We start from the raw sequence: 17,908 nt of genomic DNA on the forward strand, positions 1-17,908 counted from the left end.
GAGGAAGAAGGGCGCTGGGGAGTGGCTGGGGCTCTGCGGAGGGGTCGCGGGGCTCTTTGGAGGGGGCCAGGGGCGCTCTGGGGAGGGGTTGGGGGTCTATGGGGAGGGGCCCGCGGGGCTCTGTGGGAGGTTGTGGACTCTGGGTGGGGGCGCGGGGATCTTGGGAGGGGTCGTGGGGCTCTGGGGTGGGGGCATGGGGCGCTGGGGTGGGAGCGTGGGGCTCTGGGGAGTGGTCACGGGGCTCTGGGGAGGGGCGGGAGGCTCTGTGGAGGGCTGAGGGGCTCTGAGGAGGGGGCCGCGGGCGCTGGGGAGGGACCCTTGCGTGGAAGTGACAGTGTGAGTTGAGGCAGTGTTGGCCTACTTGCCACCCTCAGAATTGGGCCCTGTATCTCTGCAGGATGCCTGGGCACAGTGGTCTTCTCACTTCCCACCAAGGCTCACATGGCCACCCTGTCCCTAACCGGCTATCACAGCACCACAGTGACCACCATATCTGTATGTCAGAGAGGCAGGAGCTAAGAGTCTGGGGTTCCCTTCCCTGTGAGTATCCTCCGTGCCCATGTCTCTGCCCTGTAATTTTGCTTCTTACTCCCTAAATGGTTTAATAGTGACTGGGGCATGGACAGAGGAGCAGGGAGCCTGTGGCTTGCAGAGACCCAACCTTGGCATGCACTGACATTCTAAATGGTCTGTTCATGTCCTCCAGGGGCACTTCTGGGGCTTTGCTGTCTGTTTAAAATGCTCAAAGCATGAAAGAGACAATCCTGGTGTACACCAAAGACTAAAGCCACTCACACCCCCACCAAGCCACAAAAGAATTGAGTTGCCTCCCTAAAACCCGCACTGAAGACTTTGAGCACATATTCAGTCCTCTGCAGACTGCCCTGCAGCAGGTGCCCTGGGCTTCCAGACTCCAGCAGGCTGGCGTCTGCTGTGGGCATCTGTGGCTGCAAGTTGGACCATATCTAAGCAAACTGAAGTGACTTTGGAGCCTGGCTGGGACTTGGGACCCAAGTGGCCTCTCAAGGTTGCAGAGGAGGTCTGGAAGCTAAAGGAAGGCTCAGGCAGGCAGGGTGGGGTGAGCTGTGTGGCAGTGTGGTGTGACCCTGAGGCTCCTGGGCCACCCACGCCTCCACTGGCAAGTGTCTCCAGGTGTGGACTGTGGAGGGGGAGGTCTCACAGAGGTTCTGGAAGTTCTGACTCGACAGGCATGCACAGCACAAGGCCCCTGAAACAGGGTGAGTAGCAACCACAGGCAGGGGTCACCGCACCAGAACAGGCACACAGGCAGGGTGACTGCAGACAGCCAGTGGGGGACAGTGTCTCTGTTCCAGGAGAATCTCAGACTTTTTCTCTCCTGTGCAGCTGGGGCAGCACTGCTGCTGTGGGCTTCGGCCCTGGCCAGTGGAAGGGAGTGGAAAGGAGACAGCCCTGAGCTGCCCTGCCCAATCCAGAGAAGATGGGTCCTGTCCGTGAAGCACCCACAAAGACCATGAAGCACCAGCCCAGCACCCTGACTAGTGGCATGATCACATGGGTGCAGTAGAGGAGCAGCTCCTTCCTGAGGTGGAAGTTGGCTTGCAGGAGGCCCAGCAGCAGCAGCAGCAGTGCCCACAGTTGTAGCCGGAAGTGCAGCAGGGCATGCATGCCCAGGTACCATAGGCTGAGGACGTGGCCCTGGAGAGGCCGCAGCTGAAGCACAGCAGGAAGTGCTTGAAGCTGTATCTGGTGCACACAGGCCCACAGGTTGCAAGCAGGCGGGTGGGGTTAGGCGGTGGAAGGAATGCACCTGCCATGGGATGGGCATGGCCGTCGTTGGACTTGGGGGTGGTGCTAGCTGGTGGTGGCAGTGGCAGTGTCCAGGCGGTGGTCAACATAGGTGTCATAGGCAAGCAGACCTGGAGGCCTGAGCCTTGGGGGATGCACAGGCCAGAGGGCTGCCCTGTCTCTCGGGGTATCAAAAGGGCATGCAGGTGGGAGCTGGGGGCTGGGTGGCGCATGAGGCAGCTCTACTTGGCCGCAGGCAGCTCGGCTTTCCGGCTTCCAGGCTGCTGATCTGGGCACGGGTCTAGAAGGTGACCAGGATGGTGATCTCTGCCGACTGCGTGACCAGCTTGGGCAGCTGTGCTTCCACAGTGAGTGTACCCTCAGGGGACAGGGAGGAGGAGACCAGTGTGGGGTCCACGCCAGGGGGTAGCTTGCACTTTTGGGTGAAACAGCGGGAGATGTAGCCGTGCTGGTCCTGTCGCTCTTCGTGTTTGCCCGTGATGTCCACCACACCGTCCTTGGTCTTGACCCTCAGCACCTCGGGGTGGGGGCGAAGTGGTTCACGTCCAGGGACACGTGCCAGGGGTCGGACTAGTACTGGATCTCTGAGACCCCGCTGCTGAACTGCCGGCTGAGCTCACGGCTGTGGGCAGGAGAGGCCACGGCAGGGGCCTCGGCGGTGGGCAGCCACCGCAAGTAGCCCGGCCAGCCTCTACCGCGGAACCACTGCGCCCACTCCTTGGGCAGTTGGGGCAGCCAAAGGCCCGGTCGAAGAGGCGGCTGTGCGCAGGGTACCAGTCGTGGAAGGGATCCCAGCTGGGGCTGCGCAGCAGCGAGAAAGGCGCTCGGTCATGGTGGTGGTGCATGGGGCAGGGCACAGAGAAGAGGTCATTTTTTTTTTCTGGAAGTAAAGAAAACCAAGATTTATTTATTCCCATGGCCTTAACTACTTGTGGGCGAGTCCGTCTGCACAGGGAATAGGCCATTCGGGATGGCTGACGCCCTGAAGGGCAGCTGTGGGCTGCGTCCAAAAGGAGCAGCCTCTGGCGTTAGTGCCCGGTAAGTCTCTGTGTGGGAGCCATGTGTGATTGCTTCTCACTCCCTGCCAGGAAGCCCCATGGAGCCAGGCACTGCGCTAGGACCACTGCGAAGCTGTCAGAGGGAGGGAAGCCTGCCCAGGAGAAGAAGTGGTGGGAGGGGCTGCAGGGGGAGCTCTGGGAGGTTAAGGGGGAAGTGGGGAGTGCCGGGCTGAGGAGTGAGAGAGCCAAGGACAGCTCCACAGAGAAGGGTGCACAGCTGAGGCCCCTGGATGGAGAGGTCAGGGCCAGGGGAGCCAGGCATGAGGAAGAGAGGGCGAGAAGGGAACAGGAGGAGGCACCAGAGGTTCCCACGGCTGCCATGGGGAGCGAGGCTGGGAGTGGGCCGTGGGAGAGATGTGTGCATGGGCCCATCCTGGGCCCTTCTCCTTAATGTGAGGCGGTAGCACTGAGGGCTTTAAGCAGGGGCATAAGATGACCAGATGTGGGCCCATTGGGAGCCTCTCCACCCTGTTACTCACTCTGGTGATCTGACTGGCAGCATGAGACCAAGCCGGGCAGGCGCTGCTGGCTCTGACCGGGCTCCTCCCTGCCCTTAGGCTTGGCCGAGAGCCCCTCCCAGGGACCAGGGGACACTGGGGCCAGGACTGCTGGCCCCTGGGAGAGTTCTGTCAGGCCTCAGGACCCACAGAGAGAAGCCACTTCCTCCTCTCTGGTCCAGGAAGTAACAAAGCTGCTCTTTAGCTCCCTAGGTCCTTACTCCTCAGTGTGGTCAGGTCCCATGCATGGGCCAGGCCAGGCCAACTGGGCCCCTCCTCCCTAGGGGTCCTGGGCTTGGTGCTCAGAGCACTCGTGTGAAGAGCAGAGTCAGAATTGGACCTGTTAAGTGCAGCTGTCAGCCTGAAGCCTGGATGCTTTTCTTCTTTCCAAGGAGGCTGCTGCCTCGGCCAGCTCTCATCTAGGGGCTGTGAAGAGTCATTGGCTCGAAAAGCACCTCCATCAAAGTAGGATTTTTAATAAAGGAAAAATAAAAGTAACGCAAAGTTGAAGCACAATTTAAGAAGCCGGAGCTTCTATCCACCCATGAGTACAGGGAGCACAGGAGCTTGCCTCGGATTTCAGAGTTCTATGAAGTGCCCCGTTCTGTCTCTCTGTGGAGAGCTGGACATAAAATAGTAACTTGGTCAAATGCAGCACTCCAGTAACACAATGCTCTAGTTAACAATTTGGGTAATACAATGCTGCAGGCAGTTTTCTGTATTTAACCAATGCACTAGAACAGGGCAGCGTATTTATGTATAGAATTATGTACCTCAGCAGCAAAGCTATGGCTTACCAAGATTACAAAAATATTCCTTTATTTCAAACCATACCCCAGACAAACGGTCGTTTTTTTTTTTTTTTTTTTTTTTTTTTTTTTTTTTTTTTTTTTTTTTTTTTACCTAGTAGCCTAGTAGGTGCCTTGCTGACTAGAGGCCACTTTTGTTGGTGTTCCTAATGAAGAGGAGCAGCCTGAGCTCAGGTGGGCCAAAGTGCTAAAGAAGTGAGGTCTGCAGAGAGCGGAATGAACTTAGGAAGCAGCAGAACCATGAAGCCCCAGCTCTCCAACTCTCCCTCACTCCCTGAGTCACAGAAAAACAGCTACGATTTCCAACTTTTTACCCAGAAGTTTGGAGAGAAGAAAACCTCAAGAGAAGTGTGATTTCTCCATGGTTTCTGGGAAGAAGTTATCTCATAGGTACAGATACAAAATAATGGAAAGGTGGTTCCTGGGAAACACATGGATTGATACATAGACATTTGACTAAACTGGATGGAAATTTAGGCTGACAATTAAGATTTTTGTCTTTCCTCTTTCTGTAACTTTTTCAAAATAAATAAATCTTTAAAAATTTAATCTGGAAGTTTCACATAGCAATCTATTAAAGGGGTTATTTACATTTTGCAAAAATCTTTAAAACTATAGTTACTTTGTCAACTTTCTTCACATTATAAGAGGTGACTTTGAAAGCTGGTCTCAGTGTAACCTTGGCCCCATTATTAATATACAGTTTTCAATCAATCATTTAGCTGTGGCTGTGCAGAGGGATTTTATGGAGACTTATTATTTACAGTCAGTTAATTTAAAGTAGAGGAGAGATCTTCAATAATGTGGTTGGGCCTTATCCTATCAGTTCAAAGTGTTAAGAGAGAAATCATCACCCTAAAAGAGGAGAATTTCTGCCTCAAGACTGAAGCATCCAGTCCTGCCTGAGTTTCCAGCCTGCCCAGCTGCCCTGCAGACACCCACTTTACAGGCCCCACATCACAGGAGTCAGTCCTTTGAAATCATGAATCTTACATATCACACATGCCTTTTCTATGGAAAACTCTGACACAGTAGACAAATACATTGCACCATGATACTATCAAGAACACAATGAAAGAAATGGTCAACCTAGCAAAAGAAATTGCTCAGTTTTTTAAACAACAGTCTTAAGAATAGATATGTAGGTTGAGAAATTAAATAAGTCATTTTAAAAGATTTACTTATTTTATTTGAAAGTCAGAACAACATAGAGAGGAGGGAAGAGGCCTAGAGAGAGGTGAAGGAGAGAGAGATAGAGAAATCTTCCATCTGCTGGTTCACTGCACAGATGGCAACAATGGCCAGGGCTGGGCCAGGCCAAAGCCAGGAGCTTCTTCTGGGTCTCCCATGTAGGAAGCAGGACCCCAAGCACTTGGGTCATCTTCTGCTGATTTTCCCAGGTCATTAGCAGGGATCTGGATTGGAAGTGGTGCAGCCAGGACTCGAACCAGCACCCACGTGGGATGTCAGTGTTGCAGGCTGCAGTTTTACTAGCTATACCATGCTGCCATTTGTTTTTAAAGAAGTCACACAATATGAAAAGAATGCTAAAGTTAATTGGTTATTGCCAACAACACACTTTTGGGTAGAGTGGAGCAATAATTACATTGGAGAAAAATACATGGCTTTGTCAGTACTGAAATATATCTTATTCTCCCTAAATTAAAATTATTGGAAAGCATGGAAAATGTCTCAGAATGCCTTGCTCATAATAAGTACACAATCTATGATTGGCAAATGAAAGGCGTAATAAAGTTGCATGCCGAATATTAGTCATTCCACACATTATTGACTGGATGTCTTCTACAGTCACCATTGTGCCCAGTTTCAAGAGTGCAGTGCTCAGGATAGAGTCCTTCCCTAATGGAATCTTATCTGACCCAGTGACTGACAAAAGTGCCTCTGGAACACTGGAGAAAAAGAAATTATTGTCATGATTTATGTCAAACTCAGAAGGGAGTTTATTTCCCAGAACATTGACTTTACCTTAGTAACCTAGCAAAAGAAATTGACCCACAAACTTAAACCATTTGGGGGGAAATATGGAGATGAGTGGATAGTTGTGGTTGACAGATACAAGCCCATATCCTGACATCAGACTGTGTGACCTGGACAAACTACTTAGTGTCTTTGAACCTCTGGATTCCCAAATATAAAATGAGAACCATACCTAACTGGCAGGTGTGTGTGTGTGTGTGTGTTTGTATGCACATGTGTGTAGTGTGATGGATAATGTACTGCTATTAGAGGTAGCAGCTATGTGCCTAGCATATGGAAATTTGGCAATAAATTTTAACTAAATGTGATATACTTCATATTTTAAGGCTACACAGCTCTGAAGTGACAAATTTGTTTAGCAAAGTAACACACTCAGAGGAGCTTTCCTTCTTCATGACTTCAGTATGTACTCTTCTTTAAACTTTATTTATTTATTTTTATTTATTTGAGAGGTAAAGTTACAGACAGTGAGAGGGAGAGACAGAGAGAAAGGTCTTCCTTCCATTGGTTCACTCCCCAGATGGCAGCAATGGCTGGAGCTGTGCTGATCTGAAGCCAGAAGCCAGGAGTTTCTGGATTGGAAGAGGAGCAGCTGGGACTAGAACTGGCACCCATATGGGATGCTGGCACCACAGGCAGAGGATTAGCCTACTGTGCCACATCGCTGGCCCTATGTGCTCTTTTTTTAAAAAAAGATTTATTTTACTTATTTGAAAGATAGAGATACAGAGAGATATAGAGCCAGAGAGAGAAAGAGACAGAGAGAGAAAGAGAGAGAGAAAGAGAGGGCTTCCATCTGCTGGTTCACTCCCCAGTTGGCTGCAATGGCCAGAGCTGAGCTGATCCAAAGCCAGGAACCAGGAGCTTCTTTGGGGTCTCCCACATGGGTGCAGGGGCCCAAGAACTTGGGTCATCTTTTACTGCTTTTGCAGGCCATAGCAGAGAGTTGGATCAGAAATGGAACAGCTGGGACTCAAACCGGTGCCCATATGGGATGCTGGTGCTGCAGGCCAGGGCTTGAACCTACTGTGCCACAGCACCAGCACCCAGTATGTGCTCTTTTTTTATTAAACATTTATTTAATGAATATAAATTTCCAAAGTACAGCTTATGGGTTACAATGGCTTCCCCCTCCCAAAACTTCCCTCCCACCAACAACCCTCCCCTTTCCCGTTCCCTCTCCCCTTCCAATCACATCATGATTCATTTTCAATTCTCTTTATATACAGAAGATCAGTTTAGTATATATTAGGTAACTATTTCAACAGTTTGCCTCCATATAGCAACACATAGTGAAAAAAAAATACTGTTGGAGTACTAGTTATAGCATTAAATAAGAGTGTACAGCACATTAAAGACAGAGATCCTACCTAATATTTTTTTAAAAAATTAATTAATTTTCTATGCCATTTCCAATTTAACACCAGGTTTTATTTTTCATTTCCAATTATCTTTATATACAGAAGATCGATTCAGTATATAATTAGTAAAGATCTCATCAGTTTGTACCCACGCAGAAACACAAAGTGTAAAAATACTGTTTCAGTACTAGTTATAGCATTACTTTACATTGGACAACACATTAAGGACAAATCCCACATGGGATGTAAGTACACAGTGACTCCTGTTGCTGACTTAACAATTTGACACTCCTGTTCATGGCGTCAGTAATCTCCCTAGGCTCTAGTCATGAGTTGCCAGGGCTATGGAAGCCTTTAGAGTTCGCTGACTTTGATCTTATTCCGATAGGGTCATAGTTAAAGTGGAAGTTCTCTCCGCCCTTCAGAGAAAGGTACCTCCTTTGATGGCCCCGTTCTTACCACTGGGATCTCACTCACAGAGATCTTTCATTTAGGTCTTCTTTTTTTTTTCTTTTCCATGCTGTCTTGGCTTTCCATGCCTACAATACTCTCATGGGCTCTTCTGCCAGATCCGAATGCCTTAAGGGCTGATTCTGAGGCCAGACTGTTGTTTAGGACATCTGCCATTCTATGAGTCTGCTGTGTATCCCACTTCCCATGTTAGATCTTTCTCTCCCTTTTTGATTCTATCAGTTAGTATTAGCAGACACTTGTCTTGTTTGTGTGATCCCTTTGATTCTTAGACCTATCCGAGCCATCGAATGTGAACTGAAATTGATCACTTGGACTAGTGAGATGGCATTGGTACATGCCACCTTGATGGGATTGTATTGGAATCCCCTGGCACATTTCTAACTCCATCATTTGGGGCAAGTCTGATTGTGAATGTCCCAAATTGTACATCTCCTCCCTCTCTTTTTCCACTCTGAAATTTAACAGGGATCACTTTTCAGTTAAAATTTAAACACCTAAGAATAATTGTGTGTTAATTACAGAGTTCAACCACTAGTACTAGAACAAAAACAACAACAACAACTACAACAAATACTAAAAAGGATAAAGTATTACATTGTACATCTAGAGCCAGGACAAGAGCTGATCAGGTCATTGTTTCTTATAGTGTCCATTTCACTTCAACAGGTTTCCCCTTTGGTGCTCAGTTGTCGCCGATCAGGGAAAACAAATGATATTTGTCTCTTTGGGACTGGCTTAATTCACTCAGCATGATGTTTTCCAGATTCCTCCATCTTGTTGCAAATGACTGGGTTTCATTGTTCCTTACTGCTGTATAGTATTCTATGGAGTACATGTCCCATAATTTCTTTATCCAGTCTACTGTTGATGGGCATTTGGGTTGGTTCCAGGTCTTAGCTATTGTGAATTGAGCTGCAATAAACATTAAGGTGCAGATGGCTTTTTTATTAGCCAAATTAATTTCCTTTGGGTAAATTCCAAGGAGTGGGATGGCTGGGTTGTATGGTAGGGTTATGTTCAGGTTTCGGAGGAATCTCCAGACTGACTTCCATAGTGGCTTAACCAGTTTGCATTCCCACCAACAGTGGGTTAGTGTCCCTTTTTCCCCACATCCTCTCCAGCATCTGTTGTTGGTAGATTTCTGAATGTGAGCCATTCTCACCGGGGTGAGGTGAAACCTCATTGTGGTTTTGATTTGCATTTCTCTGATTGCTAGTGATCTTGAACATTTTTTCATGTGTCTGTTGGCCATTTGGATTTCCTCTTTCGAAAAATGTCTATTGAGGACCTTGGCCCAGCTCTTAAGTGGGTTGTTTGTTCTGTTGTTGTGGATTTTCTTGATTTCTTTGTAGATTCTGGTTATCAACCCTTTATCTGCAGTATAGTTTGCAAATATTTTTTTCCCATTCTGTTGGTTACCTCTTCACTTTCCTGACTGTTTCTTTTGAAGTACAGAAACTTCTCAATTTGATGCAATCCCAAATGTTAATTTTGGTTTTGACTGCCTGTGCTCCTGGGGTCTTTTCCAAGAAGTCTTTTCTATACCTATATCTTGCAGGGTTTCTCCAATGCTCTCTAATAATTTGATGGTTTCGGGTCATAGATTTAATTCTTTAATCCATGTTGAATGAATTTTTGTGTAAGGTGAAAGGTAGGGGTCTTGCTTCAAGCTTCTGCACATGGAAATCCAATTTTCCCAGCACCATTTGTTGAATAGGCTGTCCTTATTCCAGGGATTAGTTTTGGATCTTTGATCAAATATAAGTTGGCTGGAGATGTTTGGATTGATTTCTGGTGTTTCTATTCTGTTCCATTGGCCTATCCATCTGTTTCTGTACCAGTACCATGCTGTTTTGGTAAAAACTGCCCTGTAGTATGTCCTGAAATCTGGTATTGTGATGCCTCCGGCTTTGTTTTTGTTGTACAAGATTGCTTTGGCTATTCGACGTCTTCTGTGTTTCCATACGAATTTCAGCATCATTTTTTCCAGATCTGAGAAGAAGATCTTCGGTATCTTGATTGGTATTGCATTGAATGTATAAATTGCTTTTGGGAGAATAGACATTTTGATGATATTGATTCTTCCAATCCATGAGCATGGAAGACTTCTCCATTTTTTGGTATCCTCTTCTATTTCTCTCTTAAAGGTTTTGTAGTTTTCATCGTAGAGATCTTTAACGTCCTTGGTTAAGTTTATTCCAAGGTATTTGACTGTTTTTGTAGCTATTGTGACTGGGATTGATCTTAGCAGTTCTTCCTCAGCCATGGCATTGCCTGTGTATACAAAGGCTGTTGATTTTTGTGCATTGATTTTATATCCTGCTACTTTGCCAAACTCTTCGATGAGTTTGAGTAGTCTCTTAGTAGAGTTCTTTGGGTCCCCTAAATAAAGAATCTTATCATCTGCAAAGAGGGATAGTTTGAGTTCTTCCTTCCCAATTTATATCCCTTTCATTTCTTTCTCTTGCCTAATAGCTCTGGCTAAAACTTCCAGAACTATATTGAATAGCAGTGGTGAGAGTGGGCATCCCTGTCTGGTACCAGATCTCAGCGGAAATGCTTCCAACTTTTCCCCATTCAATTGGATGTTGGCTGTGGGCTTTTCATATATTGCTTTGATTATATTGAGGAATGTTCCTTCCATACCCAGTTTGCTTAGAGTTTTCATCATGAAAGGGTGTTGTATTTTATCAAATGCTTTCTCTGTGTCTATTGAGAGAATCATATGGTTTTTCTTCTGCAGTCTGTTAATGTAGTGTATTACATTGATTGTTTTGCGAATGTTGAACCATCCCTGCATACCAGGGATAAATCCCACTTGGTCTGGGTGGATGATCTTTCTGATGTGTTGTTGCATTCTATTGGCCAGAATTTTATTGGGTATTTTTGCATCTATGTTCATCAGGGATATTGGTCTGTAATTCTCTTTCAATGCTGCATCTTTTTCCGGCTTAGGAATTAAGGTGATGCTGGCTTCATAGAAAGAATTTGGGAGGATTCCCTCTTTTTCAATTGTTTTGAATAGTTTGAGAAGAATTGGAGTTAGTTCTTCTCTAAATGTCTGGTAGAACTCAGCAGTGAATCCATCTGGTCCTGGGCTTTTCTTTGTTGGGAGGGCCTTTATTACTATTTCAATTTCTGTGTCAGTTATGGGTCTGTTTAGGTTTTCTATGTCTTCCTGGCTCAATTTAGGTAGGTTGTATGTGTCCAAGAATCTGTCCATTTCTGATAGATTTCCCTGTTTGCTGGCATACAAGTCCTTGTAGTAATTTCTGATGATTCTTTTTATTTCTGTGGTGTCTGTTGTTACGTTTCCCTTTTCATCTCTGATCCTATTGATTTGGGTCTTTTCTCTTCTTTTTTTAGTTAGTTGGGCCAATGGGGTGTCAATTTTGTTTATTTTTTCAAAAAACCAGCTCCTTGTTTGGCTGATTTGTTGCAATGTTTTTTTGGATTCAATCCTGTTGATTTCTTCTCTGGTTTTAATTATTTCTCTTCTCCTACTGGGTTTGGGTTTGGTTTGCTGCAGATTTTCTAGATCCTTGAGATGACTTGAAAGCTCATCTATTTGGTGCCTCTCCAGTTTCTTGATGTAGGCACCTATTGATATAAACTTTCCTCTTAACACTGCTTTTGTTGTATCCCATAGGTTTTGGTATGTTGTGCTTTTATCCTCATTTACTTCCAGAAAATTTTTGATTTCTCTTTTAATTTCTCCTATGACCCATTGTTCATTCAGGAGCATGTTGTTTAATCTCCATGTGTTTGCACGTGCTCTAGGGATTCCCAAGTTGCTAATTTCCAATTTCATTCCTTTTGTGGTCTGAGAAGCTGCATGCTATGATTCTAATTCTTTTGAATTTGCTGAGACTTGCTCTATAGCCTAGTATGTGGTCAATCCTAGAGATACTTCCATGTACTTCTGAGAAGAATGTAAAGTTCTTAGATGTAGGATGAAACGTTCTGTAGATATCTGTTAGATCCATTTGGGCTATAGTGTCATTTAAATCTACTGTCTCCTTGTTGATCTTCTGTCCTGTTCATCAGTCTATCTCTGAGAGTGGAGTATTGAATTCCCCCAGTACTATTCAACCATTTCAGGCTGAGCAGCACAGTGTCCACAGAGACATAAAATGGACTGAGAATCGAGCTTGCAGGGAGAATGGTTCATGTAATCATCACTGTGGGATGAACGGATGTGACCCTTAGTTCTTCTAGTAAAAAAAATTTCAGAATTTTTCTCAAAACTCGAACCTTACCAGCTTAAACTTCTTCAGAAATATTTCCTTAATTATCAGGGTGAGGACTCCACTCCTGGACATAACACACAATACTGTTGAATATCTGACCCTGGCTTCTCCGCTTTTTCTCCCACTTGCACCTGTTCCTTTAGCCCCATTGGCTAACTCAAGGCTGTAGAGACACGTGGCTCTTCTCACCTTTGTTTCTGTAAATACTGTTCCCTCTGACTAAATGCCCTTACTGTTAAATGCGAAATTACATCAAAAAATATTGGGAGAAAATGGAATTAAATGAATTTATTTTGGTGCAAATAAAAAAAAACAAGTATTTTAAATAAGCTGGTGCCCTGTAATTAGGTGCATATACATTGATAATCATTATATCTTCCTGTTGAATGGATCCCTTAATCATTAAATAGTCCCCCTCTTTGTCTCTCCTAACAGTTTTTGTGGTAAAGTTTATGTTGTCTGATATTAAGATGGCTACGCCCGCTCTTTTTTCATTTCTGTTGGCATGGTATATCTTTTTCCAGCCTTTCACTTTCAGCCTGTATGCATCATTGTTGGAAAGATGAGTTTCTTGTAAGCAGCAAAAAGATGGGTTTTGTTCCTTAACCCAATCAGCCAATCGGTGTCTTTTAACTGGACAGTTCAGGCCATTAACATTCAATGTGACTATTGAGAAGGAGTAACTTTGCTCTGTCATTTGCCAAAGATGTTTTTTTTAATATATGGTTTGAGATTCCTGTGATCTTTTGCTGTGAGGTTTCCTTCCTTTACCTTCTTTCATATTGGTTACCGTGTTTCTGTGTTTCTGTGTGTAACACATCTTTAAGCATCTTTTGCAGGGCTGGACGAGTGGCGACAAATTCTTTCAATTTCTGTTTGCTGTGAAAGGTCTTTATTTCACCTTCATTCACAAATGAGAGCTTTGCAGGATATAATATTATGGGCTGGCAGTTTTTCTCTCTTAGTACCTGGGCTATGTCTCGCCATTCTCTCCTAGCTTGTAGGGTTTCTGATGAGAAGTCAGCTGTGAGTCTAATTGGAGATCCTCTGAGAGAAATCTGGCGTTTCTCTCTTGCACATTTTAGGATCTTTTCTTTGTGTTTCACTGTGGTGAGTTTGATTACGACGTGTCGTGGTGAGGATCTCTTTTGATCATGTTTATTAGGGGTTCCATGAGCTTCCTGTACTAGGATGTCTCTGTCCTTCTCCAAACCTGTGAAATTTTCTGCTAGTATCTCACTGAAAATGCCTTCTAATCCTATCTCCCTCTCCATGCCTTCAGGAACTCCTAGAACCCGAATCTTGGGTTTTTTTAATAGTATCCTGTAGATTCCTGACAGTATTTTTTAGATTTCTGATTTTTTCTTCTTTTCTTTGATTTGACTGTTTCCTTTCCTGTTCTCTGTCTTCTAATTCCGATATTCTCTCTTCTGCTTCACCCATTCTGTTTTTAAGGCTCTCTAATGTGTTTGTCATTTGATCTATTGAGTTCTTCATTTTATTGTGGTTTTTTGTCACTATCACAGTTTCATGTTCTACTAGTTGTTTCATTTCATTTTGATTCCTCCTTAATATTTCATTTTCACGAGAGAGATTTTCTATCTTGTCCATTAAGGATTTCTGTAGTTCAAGCATTTGTTTTTGAGAACTTCTTAATGTTCTTATCAATTTTTTGAGATGTGCTTCTTGCATTTCCTCTATCACTTCATCTTCATAATCTTGGATTGGGGTATCTTGTTCATTTGGGGGCATCATAGTGTCTTACTTGCTCTTGTTACCTCGGTTTCTACGTTTGTTGTTTGGCATGTTGGAGGTAATTTATGTTTTTTTTTTTTTGGCTGTGGTGTTTTTTTCTCATTATACTATGCCTCTAAGTGGGCTGTCTGCTTTGATGGATCCTTAGGGGCTGTGATGGGTGTGGCCAGAGAGCTCCGCTTGATTCTTCAGGTTTAAGGCTATGCAAAAAGCGGCTCACCCAGATTGTTCTCTCCCTTGCTCCTTGCTGCATTGCTCTCTCTCTCTCTCTCTTTTTTTGACTCAGTTGGGAAGTAATTCGGCACAGGTGAGTGGAATTGAGTGTAGTTGAAATCCGGCCTCTGTGAGTATTCGTTTGATCTACCCCTGGGACCACACAAAGAATTTATGCAGCCCTCAATGTGTTCTCAAGTTTCACCAAAGTTCCAAAGTTACTGAGTTTGTGAACTCGTTGGTGGCCCTTTACATATGTAAAATGGCGCCTGCTCTTTGTTTTGCTTGGTGAGTGAAGAGAGAGGCCTCTGCTTTCCCCCCCAATGTCTTGGGTTTCTGACGTCTTTGTCTTACTTTCCGTTCATTCCCTCTCTGGCGAGATTCTGCGGCTCATCTCCCGCGGTTGGATTTCCACGTGGTGGGCTCCCTGTAGGTCCTCTGTGTCACATCCACTAGTTCCGGAAGCGTTTCCTCTGCAGTTTTTTTCTTGAGTCTTTTCCTGAGGCTACAGTAATTCCATTTTTATGAAACTTTATTTTCCCAAACTACGGCGCATGTCCTCACTATCTGCCATCTTGGCTCCGCCCTCCAGTATGTGCTCTTACCATTAGTTTATCCAAAGGAAAATCCCCAAGATTTAATGGTCACACATAAAAAGAAAAATTTCTAGGAAATAATACAAATGTAGGCATCAAAAATAGGTAGTGTAGGCTCCTAAGAATCAGAGATTCTTAGAACTTAAACAAGTACTGGAAGTCATGTAGGTCTCCTTTTACAGAAGTTTTGAAAGCAGAAAACCCTTTCAATAGGCACTAAGCTGTTAGTGGCAGAGTGAGAGAGCAATCACCAGGCCTGAGACACATTTCTATTTCTCTTTTACTCATAGTTTAGATCCTTGTTTTTCAAAGGAATAAATGCCATTCTAAAAAGCAGTGTTAATACTTAGGTTGCATCTGTAAAAATAAAAAAGACAATGCATTTTACACCCTGGTGCTCTGTCAGAGAGGGTTGCTGTCCCCAGGATGCTGGTCACTATGTGGGGGGCCCATGGGAATCCTAAGAGGTGGTGGCCAGTCTGTTATTCACCATGTCAGCCCTTGTGCTAAGTGCTTTGCCTGTGCTTTCTCATTTAACCTTTACCCAGGACTCTTTGAGGCACATGATTTTATCTTCAACATCATCCACCTGTGTTAATCAAGGCTTAGAGAGGTTTGGGAGTGTATCAAGTCCATGCTGCTACCAAGTGGGAGGGTGGCATTTGAGGATATTCAGTCTGGCTGAAGGGACCACAGAGATTTGGGGGTTTCTTGGCACTGCAGATTGCTAAATCCTCATCTTCCATCTTACTATCAGGAGTCTCCCTGCCCATCCAGGATAAATGACACTGAATGCATGACTGATTCTCTAGCTGTCTGGTTGGCTATCACAGTCACATCATTCATAACAAACCAGCCCAGTGTTGTGTGCTGATGCACCTGAAATGGGTGTGTGTCTTGTGCTTCTGCAGATGGACAACACTCATGTGGGCTCATACTGTAAATACAGGACCACCCAACAGGAGAATCCTATAAGAGCTGAATACAAACAAAACTCCAAAGGATTCTGACAGAAGATTTTAGAAGCACACATAAATTCTTTTTTTTTTTGACAGGAAGAGTGGACAGTGAGAGAGAGAGAGACAGAGAGAAAGGTCTTCCTTTTTGCCATTGGTTCACCCTCCAGTGGCCACTGTATCCGGCGCATCTCACTGATCCGAAGCCAGGAGCCAGGTGCTTCTCCTGGTCTCCCATGCAGGTGCAGGGCCCAAGGACTTGGGCCATCCTCCACTGCCTTCCCAGGCCACAGCAGAGAGCTGGCCTGGAAGAGGGCCAATCAGGATAGAATCCAGCGCCCCAACTGGGACTAGAACCCAGTGTGCTGGTGCCGCAAGGTGGAGGATTAGCCTGTTAAGCCATGGCACCGGCCTCATAAATTCTTTTTTTAAAGATTTATTTATTTATTTGAGAGGTAGAGTTACAGACAGAGGGAGAGACAGAGAGAAGTCTTCCATCTACTGGTTCACTCTCCAATTGGCCACAATGGCCAGAGCTGGGCTGATCCAAAGCCAGGAGCTAGGAGCGTCTTCCAGTCTCCCATGTGGCTGTAAGGGCCCAACCATTTGGGCTGTCTTCCACTACTTTTCCAAGCCATTAGCAGAGAGCTGGATTGGAAGTGGAACAGTCTGGAGGCTTAACCTACTATGCCACAGTGCCAGTGCCCACACACAAATTCTTTATGATTGAAACTATCTTAATAGGTTCTCTCATCCAATCTCACACCTGAGGAAAATATTCTGTCTGTGAGATCCTGCATAGAAAGCAACCTGGCAGCTACTAGAACTACCAAGGCATAAGGCACTTCTTACTGGGGGTGAGGACTGGACTTGCAAGCCCACATGGCTTATTTATGGTAATAATTAGTGAAAAATCTGACTCCCCACAATTCCTACCAGTTGGCCCCACTGTTTTGTGCACCAAAGGTACCACAAGTAGCTCCCCTAATGGCAATTGATCCATTTCATTTTAAGGGTTACACCCTCTCTTTCTTGGAACTGGTGCTGTGGTACAGTGGGTTAAAGCCCTGGCCTGCAGCACCAGCATCCCATATGGGTGCCAGTTCTAGTCCTGGCTGCTCCTCTTCTGATTCAGCTCTCTGCATGGCCTGGGACAGCAGTAGAAGATGGGCCAAATCCTTGGGCCCCTGTACACATGTGGGAGACTTGGAAGGGGCTCCTGGATCCTAGCTTTGGATCAGCGCAGCTCTGGTCATTGCGGCCATCTGGGGAGTGAACCAGCAGATGGAAGACCTCTCTATCTGTCTCTGCCTCTCTCTGTAACTCTTTCAAATAAATAAAATAAATATTTTTAAAAAAGTGTTACACCCTCTCTCTCACTCTTCCAATGTACTCTTCCACCCTATAGCTCTGCAACTAGCATACTACTTAGCAATAGATTCTTTTTTTGTTGTTTGAAGATTTATTTATTTCAAAGTCAGAGTTACACAGAGAGAGAAGGTAGAGAGAGAGAGGTCTTCCATCTGCTGCTTCACTCCCCACATGGCCACAATGGTTGGAGCTGTGCTGATCCAAAGCCAGGAGCCAGGGGCTTCTTCCAGGTGTCCCACACAGGTGCAGGGTTCCAAGGACTTGGTCCATCTTCTACTGCTTTCCCAGGCAATAGCAGAGAGCTGGATCAGAAGTGTAGCAGCTGGGACTCGAACCGGTGCCCATATGGGATGCCAGCACTGAAGTCAGCGGCTTTACCTGCTACACCACAACGCTGGCCTCAGCAATATATTCTTAACAATTACTTCTGGATTTAATGACTAAAACTTTGGGTATCTTTCTTAGAGACTTGCACAATTAAATTATTTTTCCACACGACATCCTTTACATATTTTAAAGCATATAATAGATCTTCTCTTCTCCAGAATTGACTACCCTGTATGCCTCTTGTGTGACTTTTGAATTTGTTTCAAGGTGTGGAACAGTTTCCCGAATGTGCTTCAGTTATTCAAATTGCAGTAAAAATATGACACAGCAGAGGATAACAGTAGAATACAAGGACACTTATCATTGGTCTCACTGCCTTTCAGACACGGCTGCCTGAGATTGCATTCTTTCCCACTAAGTCACATTTTTTCCTATAGAGCACTAAGGTACTGTTC

General features: G+C 45.2%; 2 pseudogenes; one reads left to right on the forward strand and one right to left on the reverse strand.

Moving 5' to 3' along the window:
- LOC133777375 (serine/arginine-rich splicing factor 3-like) overlaps positions 1-17,908 on the forward strand; it is a 391,636-nt pseudogene that overhangs the window by 100,208 nt on the left and 273,520 nt on the right.
- On the reverse strand, positions 97-2,633 carry LOC133747020 (heat shock protein beta-1-like; annotated as a pseudogene).

The sequence above is a fragment of the Lepus europaeus genome, chromosome 18 (genome assembly GCF_033115175.1).
Source record: "Lepus europaeus isolate LE1 chromosome 18, mLepTim1.pri, whole genome shotgun sequence".
NCBI lineage: Eukaryota > Metazoa > Chordata > Mammalia > Lagomorpha > Leporidae > Lepus > Lepus europaeus.